This window comes from Canis lupus, chromosome 8, assembly GCF_048164855.1.
Source record: "Canis lupus baileyi chromosome 8, mCanLup2.hap1, whole genome shotgun sequence".
Lineage (NCBI taxonomy): Eukaryota > Metazoa > Chordata > Mammalia > Carnivora > Canidae > Canis > Canis lupus.
In genome coordinates, this window is record NC_132845.1 from 55105856 (window position 1) to 55123306 (window position 17451).

The 17451-nt window shown below is 45.3% G+C and overlaps 1 long non-coding RNA gene across 3 annotated transcripts; it reads right to left on the reverse strand.

Annotated features, from left to right (window-relative positions):
• Window positions 1-1050: 1050 nt before the first annotated feature.
• On the reverse strand, window positions 1051-14437 carry LOC140637641 (uncharacterized). 3 transcript variants are annotated; one of them, XR_012034708.1, is made up of 4 exons: window positions 14229-14437; window positions 14067-14132; window positions 10259-10398; window positions 1051-2303 (listed from the first exon to the last, which is right to left on the reverse strand). It is a non-coding gene; the product is annotated as an uncharacterized lncRNA (long non-coding RNA). The 3 variants fall into 3 exon arrangements; XR_012034707.1 differs by lacking the exon at window positions 1051-2303 and adding an exon at window positions 9330-9928; XR_012034706.1 differs by lacking the exon at window positions 1051-2303 and having other exon boundaries at window positions 9330-10398.
• Between the last annotated feature and the right edge of the window lie 3014 nt (window positions 14438-17451).

Genomic DNA, 17451 nt, shown 5'->3' on the forward strand with positions numbered 1-17451 from the left:
GCCCACCCCTGCTGTTGTTAATGACATCAGGCACGGACCCAAGAGAATTAAAGTGTGTATAATGGGGCTCTCCCACTGCACATCCCCAGCCTCAGTTTGTCCATCTGCACACGGGGTTGGTGATGAACCTGCTCGGCCTGGTACCCGGCAGCAGGCTAAGAACTAGAGAAGTGTTAGCTCTTCATTTTGATGGGTGACAGATGGGTTTGTGGATGATGGTGGTGGTCTGGGTGGGAATTTATTTTCTTCTGGATAGATTTCTGTGATTTCTGAGCACTAGAACATAATGAGGATTACTATTATAATCAAGAAAATGTTACTTATATTTGTCTTTTTTGTTTTTTTTTTTTTAAAGAGGTGACTCAGAGATGAACTGAGTCTCTGAAGGAGAGTTCAAAGAAGGAAAAAAACCAGAATGCTTGGGGTAGTTTGTAGTCTTTGGGAGTACGTTTCCTCTCCCAGATTCCTTATCCCAAGTACATGCAAGGGTGACTAGGGTACCTGCCCCACCTGTGAAGGTCTCCGTGAGGTGAGGAGACAGGGAGGCAGACACCTTAATACAGTACAAGGTAATGAGATTCAGGACATAGAGGAGTACAGAAGGTTACTACCAGGGTAACTAGGGAAGGTCATCTGGAGGTGATATTTGAGCTGACTCTTGAAGATTGAGGAGGTGTTCCCAAGTGGAGTTGGGGGAAGACAAGAGAGGTTCCTAGAAGAGGGAACAGCATGTGAAAATGCACACAGGCACAGAAGAGCATGGCTAAGTTGGGGTGAAGCAAGACATCCAAATAGATTCTTCCAGGAGTGGGGGAGACAACGAGGCGAGAATGGCGGGCTGATGGTTGTGAGGGTCTTCAAGGGGTTTTGACTCACTTTAAGGTGAAACAAAGCAGGAGTTTATTGGAGCAGAGAAAACTTGCATTCATTCAATTTCACAAATATTTATTAAATGCATCCTGTATTATTATTCTTTATCCCAAGTGTTCTGTTGCTCCTGTAACAAACGACCACAAGCTTGATGGCTCGAAACAACATAGATTGATCATTTTACAGTTCTGGATGTCAGAAATCTAAAGTGGCTTTCAATGGGCTAAAGCCAAGGTGTAGGCAGGACTACGTTCATCATTCTGGAGGTATAGAGGAGAATTCATTTTCTTGTCTCCAGCTTCTAGACAGAGGCTGTCTGAATTCCTTGTTCAAAGCCAACAATGCCCAGTAGAGTCTTTCTAATGAGGTGATCTCTCTGGATCTGATGATCTCTTCTGTTTCCCTCTTTGCCATTTAAGATCTCTCATAATTACACTGGACCCACCCACATAACCCAGGATAATCTCTCCCCATCTCAGGGTCAATTGGGCAGCAACCTTAGTTCCATTCTCAACCTTAATTCCCTCTTGTCAGGCAACATAATGTATTCACAGGTCCCAGGGATTAAGACGTGAAATCTTTGGAAGCCATAATTCTATCACACAGACTAATCATGGTACAACCTGGAAGGGGACTACCCAAGGGCATAAATACTAGAAGGTGTGGATCATAGAGGGCTTTTGGCACACACACCCTTAGATTCCTAGCTTGAGCCCCTTGGAGTTGATAGGAGAAACGCTACAGCCTCGGCTCACATGCCAATGGAAATTAAAGCTCTCTTTGGTTTTCTAGCCATTTGTATGGTCTTCTCACAATGCTCTGTTCCCATCTTCTTTTTTTGCCAGCTAGGCCAAGGTCCCGTCCAGAGGAAGATTCTCGTGGTGCTGGGCATAAGGGTGGGGACGTTCTGGTTTCAGGCAACTATACCACCACCATCTGGTGTTTTCTCATTACACCTGGCTTCTTAAAACCAAGGACAACTGGGAAAGTCCTAATGTGACATTGCTCTTCCCATCCTTCCCTCTCATAGAGTGGGTAAATCCGTCCTTTGTTTTGCACAGTGGACAAAACAAAATAGGACACAGAAAACAGGTGGTTTTTAAGGAACATCCAATGTTTGGGACAACTAAAGTAAGAGGGTTGGAGGTGCCTGTTTCAAGGTGACGGGCTCTGGGCATCTGATTTCTCATCCTCATGCCACCGCATGAGATGTGCCCTCACGCTGAGGGACCAGAGGAATGTTTTCCACGGTCACCCTCCATTTACACTTGGCTTCCAGCTGTATTTTCAACAGGAGGGTTTCTGGTTGTGCAATAAGCATCTTAGGATGTAGAAACAGGTCAGGCAGCAGGTAAGGTCAGCTTAAGGTCATTTTCATAATTAAACTGGTTGTAGGCAACTTCTGGGCTGTTTGGTCCACACTGGGGCCCCAGCTATCAAAATAAATAAACAAATAAAAATTTTTAAATGAAAAAAAAAAAAAACTAGAGCGGGGGTGACTTTGATACACTCCTTTACCCCACTGCCAGTACCCCAGATCCGTAACCAAGACCTGCTGCTTTAGTTCCCTAAATGGCCCTAGCATCTGTCTTCTCTCCAGCCTCCCTATTACTGTCTACTCCCAGATGCTGCCAACCTACCTGGGCTCCAACAAGATCCTCCAGGCCAGTGGCTCCGCATCCTCTCTGCCCCTTTCTGACCCGTTGTTTTCACAGCAGCCTAAAGGTCTTTTGAACATACAAAGTGCTCATAGGTCCCCCACTCCCCCAATATAATGCCTTTCCACTGTTCTTAATCTAAGATTTCAGGGTTCACATGGCTTGCAAGACCCTTTATGGTTGAGTCTCTCTCTCCTTTGTGTTCTGTGCTTCATTTGTGGATGCCATCTTGTGGCACACACCCCACCCTTCCCCTCACCCCCCCCACTCCAGTGTGCATCTGCTGACTTCCAACTACCGGCTTGCTCTCCCCACCCCCAAAGATTTTATTTATTTGTTCATGAGAGACACAGAGAGAGACAGAGACATAGGCAGAGGGAGAAGCAGGCTCCTTGCAGGGAGCCCGATGTGGGACTCGATCCCAGGACCCCGGGATCACGACCTGAGCCGACGGCAGATGCTCAACCACTGAGCCACCCAGGCGTCCCCCTGACTTGTTCTTTTGCCTGAGTGCCTCCTCTGGTCTTTGAAGCTGCTTGCCTACTGGTCTCCCATCCCTAGCAGCCCTCAGACAATGGCTGATAAGAGCTGGGGGTGGAGGGGTGGGTAAATGCCCAGGATCCTCACTCGGGTGGATCATTCTGAAGTGTATGTGCCCCAGCAGGATTAACCCTGTTGCCCTCAGTGGTTCCCGGCTTGAGAGTTGTGATGATTAATTTCATGTGTCTGCTTGGCCAGACAGCAGTGCCCAGTTAATCAATTAAGCATCAGAGCGGGGCTGTGAAGGTATTTGATAGATGTGGTTAACATCTACAATCAATTAATTTTAAGTAAGGGAATTATTCTTGATGACATAGATGGGCTTCAATCAGTTCAAGGTCTAAAAAGCAAAAACTGAGGTTTCCCAAAGTAGAAACTGCCTTGAGACTACAGAACTCCTGCCTGAGTCTCCAGCCTGCCAGTGTGCCCTATAGATTTAGGACTTGCTAGGTCCATATTCATGAGTTCATTCCTTTATAGGAATATTTTTATTTTTATATCCATCGCCCTATCTATCATCTATCTGTCTATCTATCTATCTATCTATCTATCTATCTATCTATCCATCTATCTATCATCTATCTCTCTATCCCCTATGGGTTGTATTTCTCTGGAAAATACTGATATAAGAGTATACCCTTGATTGGTACACTCTTGCCTTCCCTTGTCTGTCTCATTACCCCATTCCCCTACTCTTCCACCTCCCAGATAAACTACTTGCACCTGAATCCTCTTCCCAGGGTCTGCTTCTGAGGGCACTCACCCTAAGAACCTCCTTCAGTATCCTAAAGGTGCCATGCAAGGCGACCAACCCATCCCAGTTTGCCCATGGGTTTCCCAGTATTAGTTATGAGGGTCCTGTGTCCCAGGAACTACCTCTCCCCCCGCCCTCGACACTCTATCCCTGGGGAACTGGAATGCTTTGTCCAGAACTGTCCCACTCTCCAAACTGAAAATCTGGTGCCTGCAACCCCCCTCAGCCGCCCACTCAGCCTCAGACTAGCGGGCCGGCTGGTAACGCTACCCACTGTCTCCCGTTGTGACGCCTCTGCACATGCTGTTCCCTCTGCCTGAGAAAACTTCCTCCACGTCTCTGGTTCATTTCCACCGATCATCCTTTCAGATCTCCCCCTCGTATCATCTCCCCAAGGAGACCCTCTCTGATCCACCCAAGCCAAGTCTCCCTTGCATCATTTGCGGACATAGCAGATCTTATCCACGTCTGTCTCATGCACTAGAGTACACATTCCCATGGAGGAAGCTCTTATGTGATGGATGGGTAGCCCGGTGTGGCCACGAGAGGGAACACAGGAGAGGCTTGGGAAAACAGGTTTTATTCTGTCCCAAGTCCTAGAAATAGCAGCCATGCCATGGCACTCCAGGCTAAACGGGGAAACCTCGCCTTGGTCAGAACAGAGACAGGAGCAAGGCCAAGTCTGGCCAGGATTGGCTAAACAATTTGGGTGGGCTCTTAGCTATGGGCCTGGCTCCTAGTTGCATGGTATCCGGCCCTGAGGTGACTAAGGCCAAGGAATATTGCTTCCTGGAGTCTATGGGCCAGATATAGCAGGTATGGCTTTGGATTCATTAGTTTGCATCTCAAAGGCATGCTTTGGGCTGGGCCCTCTGCTATCTGCAAGAATTGTCTAGATCCAGGAAAGACAGTTTATCCGCAAACAGAAAGGCTTTTAAGATATCAAAACATTAAAAAAAAAAAAAAGATACCAAAACATCATAATTTACCAAAAAAAAAAAATATATAAAGCATACAAAGCTGTATTGGGGTTACTCTTCATTGATTCCTGGCTCATAGTAGGCATGCAAAAAATATGTGTTAAATGAATGCATTTCCAGGACAGTAAAAGGTCTAATCCATGTAAATTCCTTCCCATGGCTATCCTGTGGAGGGTATTTATGATCTGGGTGGAGAAATGGAATCAGAAGTAAATACATGGGAAAGACCTCAGGAGGCAGAGGGGAGACAGTTTAGAGGGACATTTTAAAAATATATATTTGTTGTTATACAGGTGATGTTTCAGATAAACAAAAGAGAGAAATTATCCAATCTGATCGAGAGAAAATAAACTGAAAAAAAAAAAAAGATCTTCAGCACTTGAAGGAGAATTAATACCAATTCTACATAATCTCTTCTAAAAAGTATAGGAGGAAGGAAGGTTTCCCAATTTATTTTATGAAGCTAGTATTACCCTGATACCAAAACCAGAGAGACACCACAATGAAAGAGAACTTCATACTATTATCCCTCATGAATATAGATTCAAAAATCTTTAACAAAATAATAGCAAAAAAAATCAGCAATATATAAAAATAGGTATGCACTATGAACAAATGGGGTTTGTTTCAGAGATGCAGTAGTGATTCAATATTTAAAAATCAATGTAATCTACCATATAAACAGGCTAAAGAAGGAAAGATCATGTGATTATGTCAATTGATAACAAAAAAAGCATTTGTAAAATTCAACACCCATTCATGATAAAATCTCAGAAAACTAGAAATACAGGGGAAATTTCCCAACTTGATAAAAGACATCTACAAAAACCCATAGCTGTCATTAAACTTGATGGTGAAAGGCTGAATGCTTTCCCCTGAGACCAAGAATAAGACAAAGATTCAGAATCACCAGTGTCATTCAACATAGTAAGTTCTAGATAGTGCAATAAGGCAAGAAAAGGAAATAACATCTCTAAAGGGGACACAAGGGATTCTTGTGGTGATGGGAATATTCTTTATCTTTTTTTTGGCGGGGGGTATTCTTTATCTTGATGGCATCAATGTCAATATCTTAGTTGAGATATTGTAATATAGTTTTGTAAGATATTACCATCAAGGGGAAAACAGAGTTTCTCTGTATTATTATTTTATTTTTTTTATTTTTATTTATTTATGATAATCACAGAGAGAGAGAGAGAGAGAGAGAGAGAGGCAGAGATATAGGCAGAGGGAGAAGCAGGCTCCATGCACCGGGAGCCCGACGTGGGATTCGATCCCGGGTCTCCAGGATCGCGCCCTGGGCCAAAGGCAGGCGCCAAACCGCTGCGCCACACAGGGATCCCTCTGTATTATTTATTACAGCTACATGTGAATATACAATGATCTTCAAGTTAAAATTTTATTTTTTTAATATTTTATTTATTTATTCATGAGAGACACACAGAGAAAGAGAGGCAGAGACACAGGCTGAAGGAAAAGCAGGCTCTATGCAGGGAGCCCAATGTGGGACTTGATCCCAGGGCTCTGGGATCATGCTCTGAGCTGAAGGCAGATGCTCAACAGCTGTGCCACCCAGGCATCCCTTCAAGTTAAAATTTTAATTTAACTTAAAGAAATACTAGTACCTGGGTCCTAGCTCAAACCAGTGGAATTAGAATCTCCAGCTATGGTTCCTAGGCATTGACTTTTTTAAAGTTTTTCAAGTGATTCTAATATACAGCCAGGACTGAGAGCCACTGATTTAATGACACATGCTCAATATCTTTCCAGGTCAGATACTTCTACCTCATAATTTTCCCTGGTGACATTGCATTTCAGTATGCGCCAGAGTCCATTTAAACAATACTCTGCTATTTGACAAATAGGTTGTTTCCAATGTATTGTTATGATAGATAAATATCCTTCTAGATTAATGTTTGGACACACCTATCATTTCCTTTACTAAAGCATGAATATCTTTAAAGCTTTCTGTTATCTTGCCAAACTGCCACCCAGAAAGTCTGAACAATCCCACTAGTTTCTGTGTGTATTTTTTCCCAAATACTTGACAATAGAAGGTGGCATCATTCTTTAAAATCCATGCTAAATTAAAAATGTGTTTCTGATGCTTTAATTTACACTTTTGAGGTAGATTTTTCTTCATGTGTTTTTTGCCTGCTTTGTGAATTACCTTTGTGAGTTACCAGTTCATATACTTTTCTCATTTTTCTGCCAGAAAATGCCTCTTCTCTTATTTATCAGAGCCCATACAGGGACGCCTGGGTGTCTCAGCTGTTGAGCATCTGCCTTCGGCTCAGGGCAAGATCCTGGGGTCCTGGGATTGAGTCCCACACCGGGCTCCCTGTGAGGAGCCTCCTTCTCCCTCTGCCTGTGTCTTTGCCTCTCTCTCTGTGTCTTTCAAAATAAATAAATAAATCTTAAAAAAAAAAAAAAGAAAAAGAAAAAGAGCCCTTACAAAGAGTAATGGAAAGATATTAACCTTTTTTATATCATTTATGCTAGAAATATTTACCCCAGTTTTTCAATAGCTCCTTAGTTGTGATAGTGGTACTTTTTCCCTGTGAGGGGTTTGTAATTTTTATGAAGACAAATCTATCAGTATTTCCCACAAATGTCCACACACAAATTTTTTATGGCTTACTAGCAAAAATGTACAGGAAATCTTTTTTTAAACTAAGAAATTTTATGGAGAAGGATCAAGATTTTTGTTTTTAAAGATTTTATTTATTTATTCATTAAAGACACAGAGAGAGGCAGAGACATAGGCAGAGGGAGAAGCAGGCTCCCTGCAGGGACCCTGATGTGGGACTCCATCCCAGGACCCCGAGATCATGACCTGAGCCAAAGGCAGATGCTCAACCACTGAGCCACCCAGGGGCCGCAAGATATTTTTTTAAAGTAATCTCTATGCCCAACATGGGGCTCGAATTCACAACCCTGAGATCAAGAGTCACATGCTCTACCAACTGAGCCAGCCAGCCAGGCACCTCTGAGAAGAATCAAATAATGCTTGATGGAGAAACAGTCCGTCTTGAGAATAGGAACACAAGAATTCTCAAAACATCCACACTGTACAAACAAAGTTATGCCAAATAAAACTCAAAAAGAATGCTTATTTCAGAGCCATAAGGATTCGTATTTGACCAAGAATTCAAAGTTCATTTGGAAGACCAAAATGATCAGCATGAACTAGAACACTCTAGAAAATAAAAGTTGTGAAAGGGTCTTTGCCCTTAGTAAAAAACCTAATGTTAACCACGATAATTCAATGGTGTGCTTTAGTACCGAAATAAAATTCATTGTAACAGAGCGGGTGGCCCAGAAACAGACACAGGTAGATTTAGGAAGGTATTATATGATCAAGAGGAGGTGAAGAATCAGAGGACAAGACTATGTGATATATATGCAGTGGAATATTATTCAGCCATGAGAAAGAAGGAAACCTGATCCAAGTTCCCATGGCTAGTAATTGGGGCAGCAGTCTTGCCCCAAAGTCTGTACTTCCTACCCCAAGAGGTGGTGTTGAGACTGAGAGGTCTCTCTTCATCGGGAGTACATCTGGGCCACTGCTCTTGGCCAGACTCAAAGCCTGGGAGAACTACAGGACCTCCAGAGCTTCGTGGCCAGCTGGCCCTGGAATGTTTGTGACCTCCATTTATTAAAGCATTATGGCCAGGCAAGGGGGCTAGATGCTTCCTGGACATGACCTCATCCCACATTCACTCCTCACAGCGACCCCTTGAGGAACATACTGTTAATTACCCACATTTTCCAGAGGAAGAAGTTGAGGTTCAAAGGGATTAGGGAACTTGTCCAGAGTCTCACGGTAGGAAAGGGGTAGAGCCAGGACAATTATCCAGATCAGTTCCCTGGAGCCCCGAATTTTCATACATTTGTGGTCTTTTGTGTTTTTCCTTGTCTTTCACCCCTGGTAAACCTTTTGTGATTGTTGTGGTCTTATGCTTGGTAGGTTCTCTTGAAGAACTGTCTCCCCTTGGGTGTCTACCCATGTTCAGGGCGTGATTTTACATGGAGTCATAAATGGAATCATGTTGTGCATTTTTGGTGCATCTTTTCTGTTATTTTTCTTGGTGCTCTTATCCTCTCTAATTCTCCTCTTCCTTCAGGTCCTTCCCTGGTAACCTATGAAAACCAGTTGTGTGACCTTCTACTGTTTTCTTCATTCTCAAATAATCCTCTCTCTCTCTCTCTCTCTTTTTCTCTCTCTCCATGCATGGGCACACACACACACACACACACACACACACACACACACACCCCTCTCTCCCTCCACCCTGCTTCTCCTTGCAATAGCACCTCTACTTCTCTCATCTTGACTCTCCCACCCCTCTCTTATAAGGATTCTGGTGCTAACATTGAACACCCCCCCTCCCGCCCCAATAATCCAAGATAATCTCTCCTGTCAAGATCCTTAACTGAATTACATCTCTAAAGTCCTTTTTGCTGTGTAAGGTAACAGATTCTGGGAATTAGGATGTGGATATCTTGGGGGAGGGGGAGCCATTATTCAGCCCACCACATGGTATAAACCAGTAAAAGCTAAATCCCCCTGCTTCCCAACTGCCAGGTCTCTACTCCCTACCCCTCCACCCCTGCACTGTTTCCAGTTTTCTGATGTGTTCTTCTGAAGATATCTTATGCAAATTCCAATATACTTTATCCATTTTATTTTTTTCACAAATGATTGTATATTATATACCCACCCCTTTTCATACCCCGATTTCTTTTGTCCAACAACATATCTCGGTGATTGCCTCATTGCCAGCGCCTCAGTATGCAACTAGGAAAGTTACAGGACCTGAGAGGAAATCCAGTCCAGCAGAAAGGAATGTGACTTCCACAAGGCAGACAGTAGGCATGAGAAAACCAGGCAGTGTCAGGGATCCTGACAGGTGGGCGGAGGCCCAGGCCTGGGAACGGTGGCAACATGGGGAATTCCAGGAGGCGGGCCAGCTTCAGGGCCTGTGTCATCTGGGAGCCCCAGCTACTGGACTGGTTCAGAGGCAGGTCCCAGGTGTCAGGAGAGGAGACTGGCAAGATGCAGGAGGAATCCCAGTCCTGGGCAACTTACCAAAATAGGCATTCAGGAACAGAGGACTCAACAACTATAAAGCAATTCCACAAATATTGACTTAGTGGCTGCAACAAGCCAGGTGCTGAACTGAATGGCAGCTCATACCGAGGATGAGACAGGCATGGTCCATCCCTTCCCACAGCTCGTGGTCAGGTGAAGAGACAGCCAGGTGAGAGGCTGTTGCTATTCAATCTGCTAAGTGCTATGGTGGGAGGTTAAGAAGTCTATGAGAGAATGGGGGTGAGGAGGAAAGAACAATGCATCCAGCTGCATTTATCAGGGTAGGCTAACTGCTGTAATACCCCTAAGTCTCAGTGACTTACATCATACCTCAATACAATCGGGCTTATTTCTCACTCACATTACAATTAAATGCTGGTTGGAGAGACAGCAGGTGAGGCTCTGCTCCACACAGTCATTCAGGGATCCAGGCTCCTTTTATCTCATGGTTTCATCATGCTCCTGTGAGGTGTCAGAGTTCTCCATGGGGTCCCCCTGCATCTGCCAGGCAGAGGAAGAAAAGAGAGACTGAAGAGGGGAAGGTGACATAGGAGGTTTTTATTGATTAGGATTTGAATAGGTGTTCAAGCCATGGCCATGAGTCACATGGCCCCACCATCTGCATGGGAGCCTGGGAGGTAGAGTCCAGCTATGAGCCCAAGAAGTAAAAACACCCCAGTTGAGTGAATATGTAGCAGTCTGTGCTGCGCCAGACCTGGGAAGATGGGGTAAACTTCCTGGAGGGCTGGTTTGCAAGCTGATATCTGGTGAGTACCTAAGTGCTAGCAAGTGAAGGGAAGAAATGAAGGAGATGAAGGAGAAATCAAGAAGGGCAATGTTGCAGACAAGTATCACTGTCAGCAAAATGCAGAGCCTGGTTGGCTAAGTCAGGAGCATGTAACTCTTGATCTCAGGATCATGAGTTCAAGCCCCACATTGGGTGTCAAAATTATTAAAAATAAATAAATGAATGAACTTTTATTTATTTTTATTTTTTTAATATTTTATTTATTTATTTATTCATGAGAGACACAGAGAGAGAGAGAGAGAGGCAGAGACACAGGCAGAGGGAGAAGCAGGCTCCATTCAGGGAGCCTGATGTGGGACTTGATCCCAGGTCCCCAGGATCACACCCTGGACTGAAGGTGGTGCTAAACTGCTGAGCCACCTGGGCTGCCCATAAAAGAACTTTTAAAAGAAAAAGAAGAAAAGAAGGAAGGAAGGATGAAAGACATAAGTCTTATCTTCTTTTAAGAATATATAGCATTGGGGCATCTGGGTGGCTCAGTGGTTGAGCATCTGCCTTCAGCTCAGGGCGTGATCTCAGAGTCCTAGGATCGAGTCCCACATCAGGCTCCCTGCAGGCAGCCTGCTTCTCCCTCTGCCTATGTCTCTGCCTCTCTCTGTGTCTCTCATGAATAGATAAATCAATAAAATCTTAAAAAAAAAAAAGAATGTATAGCATTGACAATCATGGCAGGTTGAAGGAAAGAAAGGTCTGCTTATCTAGAGGGGAAAAGGCAAGCTGTGGTGGCAGAGGAGCTGCTGGGGCTGGATCAGGTTGGCCACCATAGGTAGGGTTAAGGAATTTATCACATGAGTAATCAAAGCCATGGAAGGTTTTTCAAGTGAGGATCAAGTTTGCATTCTAGAAAAATCTCTCTGGTTTCTGTGTGGAGAAGAGATCGGAAGGGGACCAGAAAAGATGCCATAAGAGCAGCGGTCTGAGAAAAGATGGCAATGTGAGCCACGGGAGTGTCTGTAGGAAGAAGTGGGATTTCTAGAATTTGTGATGGATTAGATGTACAACTAAGCAAAAGACAGGAGTTGAGGACAAAGGCTGGGTTTCTATCTTGGATGAGTGAATGGTTGATGATTCCATGATTCCATTTGCCAGGAAGGGCAACCCTGGCTGTTCTTTTTTTTTTTTTTTTTTTTAAGATTTTATTTATTTATTCATGAGAGACACACAGAGAGAGGCAGAGACACAGGAAGAAGGAGAAGCAGGCTCCATGCAGGGAGCCCGAGACGGGACTCGATCCCGGGTCTCCAGGATCATGCCCCGAGCTGAAGGCAGATGTTCAACGGCTGAGCCATCCAGGCGTTCCCCTGGCTGTTCTTAAACATTGGATTTGTTGAATTTTGGTGCCTAGGGGACAGATAGAGAGGGATCCCCTGCAGGCAATTATAATTGGGTCTGAAGACTAAGGGAAGGATTTGGGCTGAGGAGGTAGTCATGGAAGTCAATGAACTCACTTTAGGGGAAGAGGGAGGAGAAAGAGGAAGAGAAGAGAGGAGAAGAGAAGAGAAGAGGAGAGGAGAGGAGAGGAGAGGAGAGGAGAGGAGAAGAGAAGAGAAGAGAAGAGAAAGAAGAGAAGAGAAGAAAGAAGAGAAGAGAAGAGAAGAGAAGAGAAGAGAAGAGAAGAGAAGAGAAAAGAGAAGGAGAGGAAGGAGAGGAGGTGGGGAGGAGAGGGAAGGAGAGAAGAGGGGAGAAGAAGAGAGGAGAGGAGAGGGGAGGGGAGGAGAAGAGAGAAGAAGGAGGCTTGGCAGGAACCCCTGTGAGGTGCCAACATTTCAGGAGCGAGCAGAAGTGGAACTCACACAGGCATCTGACAAGAAACAGCCGGGTTCATAGCACAAAAGTAAAGAGCTGAAAGCCATCCATCCATCAGGGAAGCTGGTGCCATTCATGACAGCCAGAGGACTGATGAGAAGGAGGGGAGCTGGAGGCAGAAGGGCGCTGTGAAGGGGAGAAGGGGTCCAGGACAGCATCGGAGGGCCACTTTGAGATGTCAGCAGAAGGCATTCTTCACTTTCAGAAGGAAGGAAGGAATACACCTTTCCTTGATATCTTGGTGCTTTTTAAGTTCTTTGGAACTAAAACACTATCCTGGGGAAAAAGAGTGGTGAACCCCAACTTCATTAATGTAACAAATATTTATTAAGCACTTACTATGTGACAAGCAAGCACCTGCGGGGGATTAGGCAAATGTGAATACCCGAGCCACCCAGGGATCCCCCAGGGCAGTACTTCTAAGATCTGTTTCTACTCCCAGTACTTCTGACACCAAGTGCGTGGGAGATTTTTCCCCACATCAACCCATTTTCTGAGTCTCTGGACACCAACTGGCTGTCCTATGATTTCATTCAATTTAGCCATAAGCTACCTGGAATCAGCATAGACCCCACAGGTTAAGGACTCACTCCCACAAGGCTGCCCCACATCAGGCACCATAAGTGATGGGTGCCCACGGTGCTCACATTTCTGTCCAACTTGACTACAAAGTTGGGGAATTCGTACAACCACCTGTCAGGTTTGATAATGTCCTGGAAGAGCTCACAAAACTCAGGGAAACATTTTCTGTCCATTTACTGGTTTATTATAAAGCATACAACTCTGAAACAGATGAAAGGAAGAAATGCATAGGGCAAGGCATTGGGGGAGAACACTTGGAGCTTCCATATCCTCTCAGAAGGTGCTAATGGCAGGGGCGCCTGGGTGGCTCAGTGGTTGAGCATCTGCCTTTGGCTCAGGTCCTGGTCCCAGGGTCCTGGGATCGAGTCCCACAACAGGCTCCCCGCAGGGATCCTGCTTCTCCCTCTGCCTGTGTCTCTGCCTCTCTCTGTGTGTCTCTCATGAAGAAATAAATAAAAACTTAAAAAAAAAAAAAAAAGAATGTGCTAACTGCACCCCTCCCCCAGCACCTCTATGTGTTCACCATCCCAGAAGCTCTCCAAACCCCACATTTGCTCACATTTTTTAGGCACGATTTATTAAATCATTGGCCAATGGAGGTTAACCTTATCTCCATCCCTTGTCTCTTCGCAGTAGGGCAGGAAGTTCCAATCCTCTAATCCCAGGGTTGGTTTTCCTGGCAACCAGTAGTCTGAAGCTACCTAGGAGCCCACCAAGAGTCACCTCATTAGCATAAACTCAGGTCTGGTTGGAAAAGGCTAATTATGAATAAGAAAGAAAACAAAAAACCAGCACCCGCTCCTCTTACCACATCACCGCTGGGAAATTCCGGTGACGGAGAAGACACAAGAGCAGGGTTGGGAAGAAAATGCTGGCGTTCGGTTTTGGGTGATTATTCATTTGGAGATGCCTATTGAACATCTGTCAAGAAGACAGATGTGCGCTAGGATTTCAGGGAGGATGCTGGAGATACCTGTTTGGGAGTCTTCAGCCTACAGCTGATCTTTAGACTTGCAACTGGCGATGAAGTTTCTGCTTCCTGGAAGAAGAAGCCAGAGAAAGAAATCACATTGTTAGCAGAAAAGCAAACAATCTTAGGTGTTTCCCATCCAAGTTTGTGGAATGAAATTCATACCTGTTCCATTAGAATGGGTCGCGGTTCTTTAAACCCATCCAGGCATGACAGATCCGGAGCCAGGCAGGGTTGGGCTTGCTGGGGGGTCCAGGAAGGCTGCAGAGCTTCCAGCCCTCTCCAGGGCTTCTGCGCAGCGCCTGCGAATCAACAGCCGCCGACCGGCGTCTTTAATTGGGCTGTCGTGCCTGCTAGCGTGGTTCTTGCCCTGCTGAGGCTTGTCGGTTGAAAATCCAGAAGGAGCGCATCTGGTTGTTAGAGGAGCAAAACATTGCCAAACTAAGGCACACAGGATTGATTGATTGATTGATTGATTGATTGATTGATTTGAATTGGTTTTTTTTGGGGGGGGGACAAAGTATTTAGAATTGGGGGGTCATGGGTAATGAACCACGTTATCAACAAATGGCACTAACAACTAATAATGAAGCCCCTTCCTGGGTGCCCAGTGCTAAGAGCTTTGAAGATTTTTTTTTTTTAATTTACTCATGGGAGACACAGAGAGAGAAAGAGGCAGAGACACAGGCAGAGAGAGAAGCAGGCTCCATGCAGGGAGCTCGATGTGGGACTCCATGTGGGACTCCATGTGGGACTCGATGTGGGACTCAATGTGGGACTCGATCCCGGGACTCCAAGACCACACCCTGGGCCCAAGGCAGGCACTAAACCGCTGAGCCACCCAAGGAGCCCCAAGAGCTTTGTATTCATCAACTCACTCTAACATTAAGCCTGTGAAGTATTCTTACTATCCCCAGGTTTTCATGTGTAAATAAGCACAGAGAGGGTAAGTGATTTGCAGGAGGTCACACAGCAAGTAATTCAAGGAGGAGGCAAACACAAATGTGTCCGACTCCAAAGTCCTGTGCTTTGGAGGAATAAAACCAGGAAATGTCAGAAGACTCCCATTCCACCACTCTGCACTTGGTGGCTACAGAAGGTGTGCAGGTCTGGGTCCCCAGGCCAACACCAGCCTCTCCCCAGCCCTTAGCACAGTGATCAGCGATCAGCATACAACTGGTGTCCAGAGCTTGCTGGATGAATGAATGATCGAATGAACAAGCACACAGAAAGAATGATTAGCCACCACATTGCAACGTGCTTAGCAATTAGCAAGCCTGTCTCTCCAGCTAAGCTGTGAGCTACCAGAGGGGAGAGACACATTTTTACCTATTATAACAAATGGAGTCTAACATATTGGGAGTTTAGATACAGGTTAAAGGTCATAGGCTCTGAAGGCACCTCGCTCAGGTTCCGGCCATGCCTCTTTGACCCTGAGCAAGTTATTCAAACTATCCGTGCTTTTACTTCGTCCTCTGAAAAATGGGGAGAATAATAATACCTATACCATAATGATATATATTAAGATTTTATTTATTTATTCATGAGAGACACACACACACAGAGGCAGAGACACAGGCAGAGGGAGAGGCAGGCTCCATGCTGCAGGGAACCCAATGCGGGACTCGATCCCAGGACCCCAGGATCACGTCCTGAGCCAAAGGCAGATGCTCAACCACTGAGCCATCCAGGTACCTCGAAATTTATCAAGATTAAACAAGTTTGAGATTAAATATCTTAAATAGTAAGATGCTCAAAAAACACCGGCTGTGTGTCTATGGAACCAGACAGAAAGTAGTCCCTGGTTGTCCCCTGGTGGGGTCAGGTACCGTTTGAGCCCCGTAGCCTAGAATAAGTAGTATTTTTAAAGGTGTGTTAAGTTCCAGGGACTGAGCTAAGCACCTGATAGGTATCATTGCATTTAATCCTTGCACCAATAACATGAGATGGGTACTATTATTATTCTATATTCCTGATAAGGAAGGTGGGGGTTGAGAGAGATGAAATAATTTGCTACGAGTCACAAAGCAGGTGAATGCAGATAGGAATCAGTCCATGCTCTGGGAGGTTAGGAGCCTGGTGTATTGTATAAGAAAAACAGAAACTATTCTGGGGCTTTTGAGAAGAGGGAAGTTCACACACGGAATGGATTACACAAATGAGCCAGCCGCTGAGAAGGCAAGGAGGGGATGGTGGAGCAACCCTGGGCTTAGTAAGAGCAAGAGCGGGAAGCTGCCTTCATGGCCGGGGCACAGGGAGCAGGTGGTGTCCCTCTCTGGGGGGACAGGTGAAAAGCTACACCAGAGAGGAGACTCAGCCTCTGCTGAAAAATGCTTTCCTAAATTGAGAAGAGGGGAACGTTGCAATGTGGTGGCTAATCCTAGTTCCTCCCTTTGTCCCACCACCCAATCTCCTGCCAGTCCCTCTTTTTGCCTCAATTTAGCTGGAAGTCAGCTGGCCAGCTGGCAGTGACACTGCAGAAATGTCATTTGCAAAAGATCAGGCAATGGGGCCCTCTGGGTGCCTCAGGTCTTGATACCGGAGTTCCCAGATCGAGTCTCTCATCAGGCTCCCCATGGGGACACTGCCTCTGCCTATGTCTCTGCCTCTCTCTCTCCGTGCTCTCTCTCTCTCTGTCTCTCATGAACAAATAAATAAAATCTTTTTTTTTAAAGATCGAGGAATGAATCTAAGATCAAACAGGCCAATGCTCCACATATTGTTTTATTTACCATTGAAACCCCAGCAGCCCACATAATGGGCAGTGCATAGGAGACGTTTCATAAATATGAAGGAAAGACAGAAGGAGGGGAGGACAGCAGGCTGTTCTGCTCCTGGACGGAGCAACCTCAAATGCCTACAGAATCCAGGCAGCTTACATAAAGGCATGGCGCAAACTGGTTGCAGGGAGTGGTGAGGATTGTGTCAAACTGGAGGACTGTGCACGCCCTTTCAATATGGGGTAGGCCTACTAGGCTGCAGCCAATTTCTGCCAACCTGGAACATAGATGCTGCTTTCCCAGATCGGCTGACTTCTCAGGAAAAACTGAGTATCTTCATTTGCCAGTTAAATCTACCATTTTCTAAATGTTGGCAAAGAAATCAAATCCAGGTGATCCTGGGACAACTTACTGGCCCAGAAAGCAAAGGAGCTTATCAAAGACTATTCAGGATCATGATCAAGTCAAGAGGACACAGAGCCAGACTGACAGGGCTCCCACCTGATACAATGACGTCATTTTGAAGCATCAAAAAGAAAGAATGAATGAGAGATCCTAGAATGGATCCTGGAAGAGAAAAAGGACATTAGTGGAAAAACTGAAGTCTAAATAAAACTCTGGTGTTAAGATAATAGTAATGTATCAGGGCACCTGGCTGGCTCAGTCAA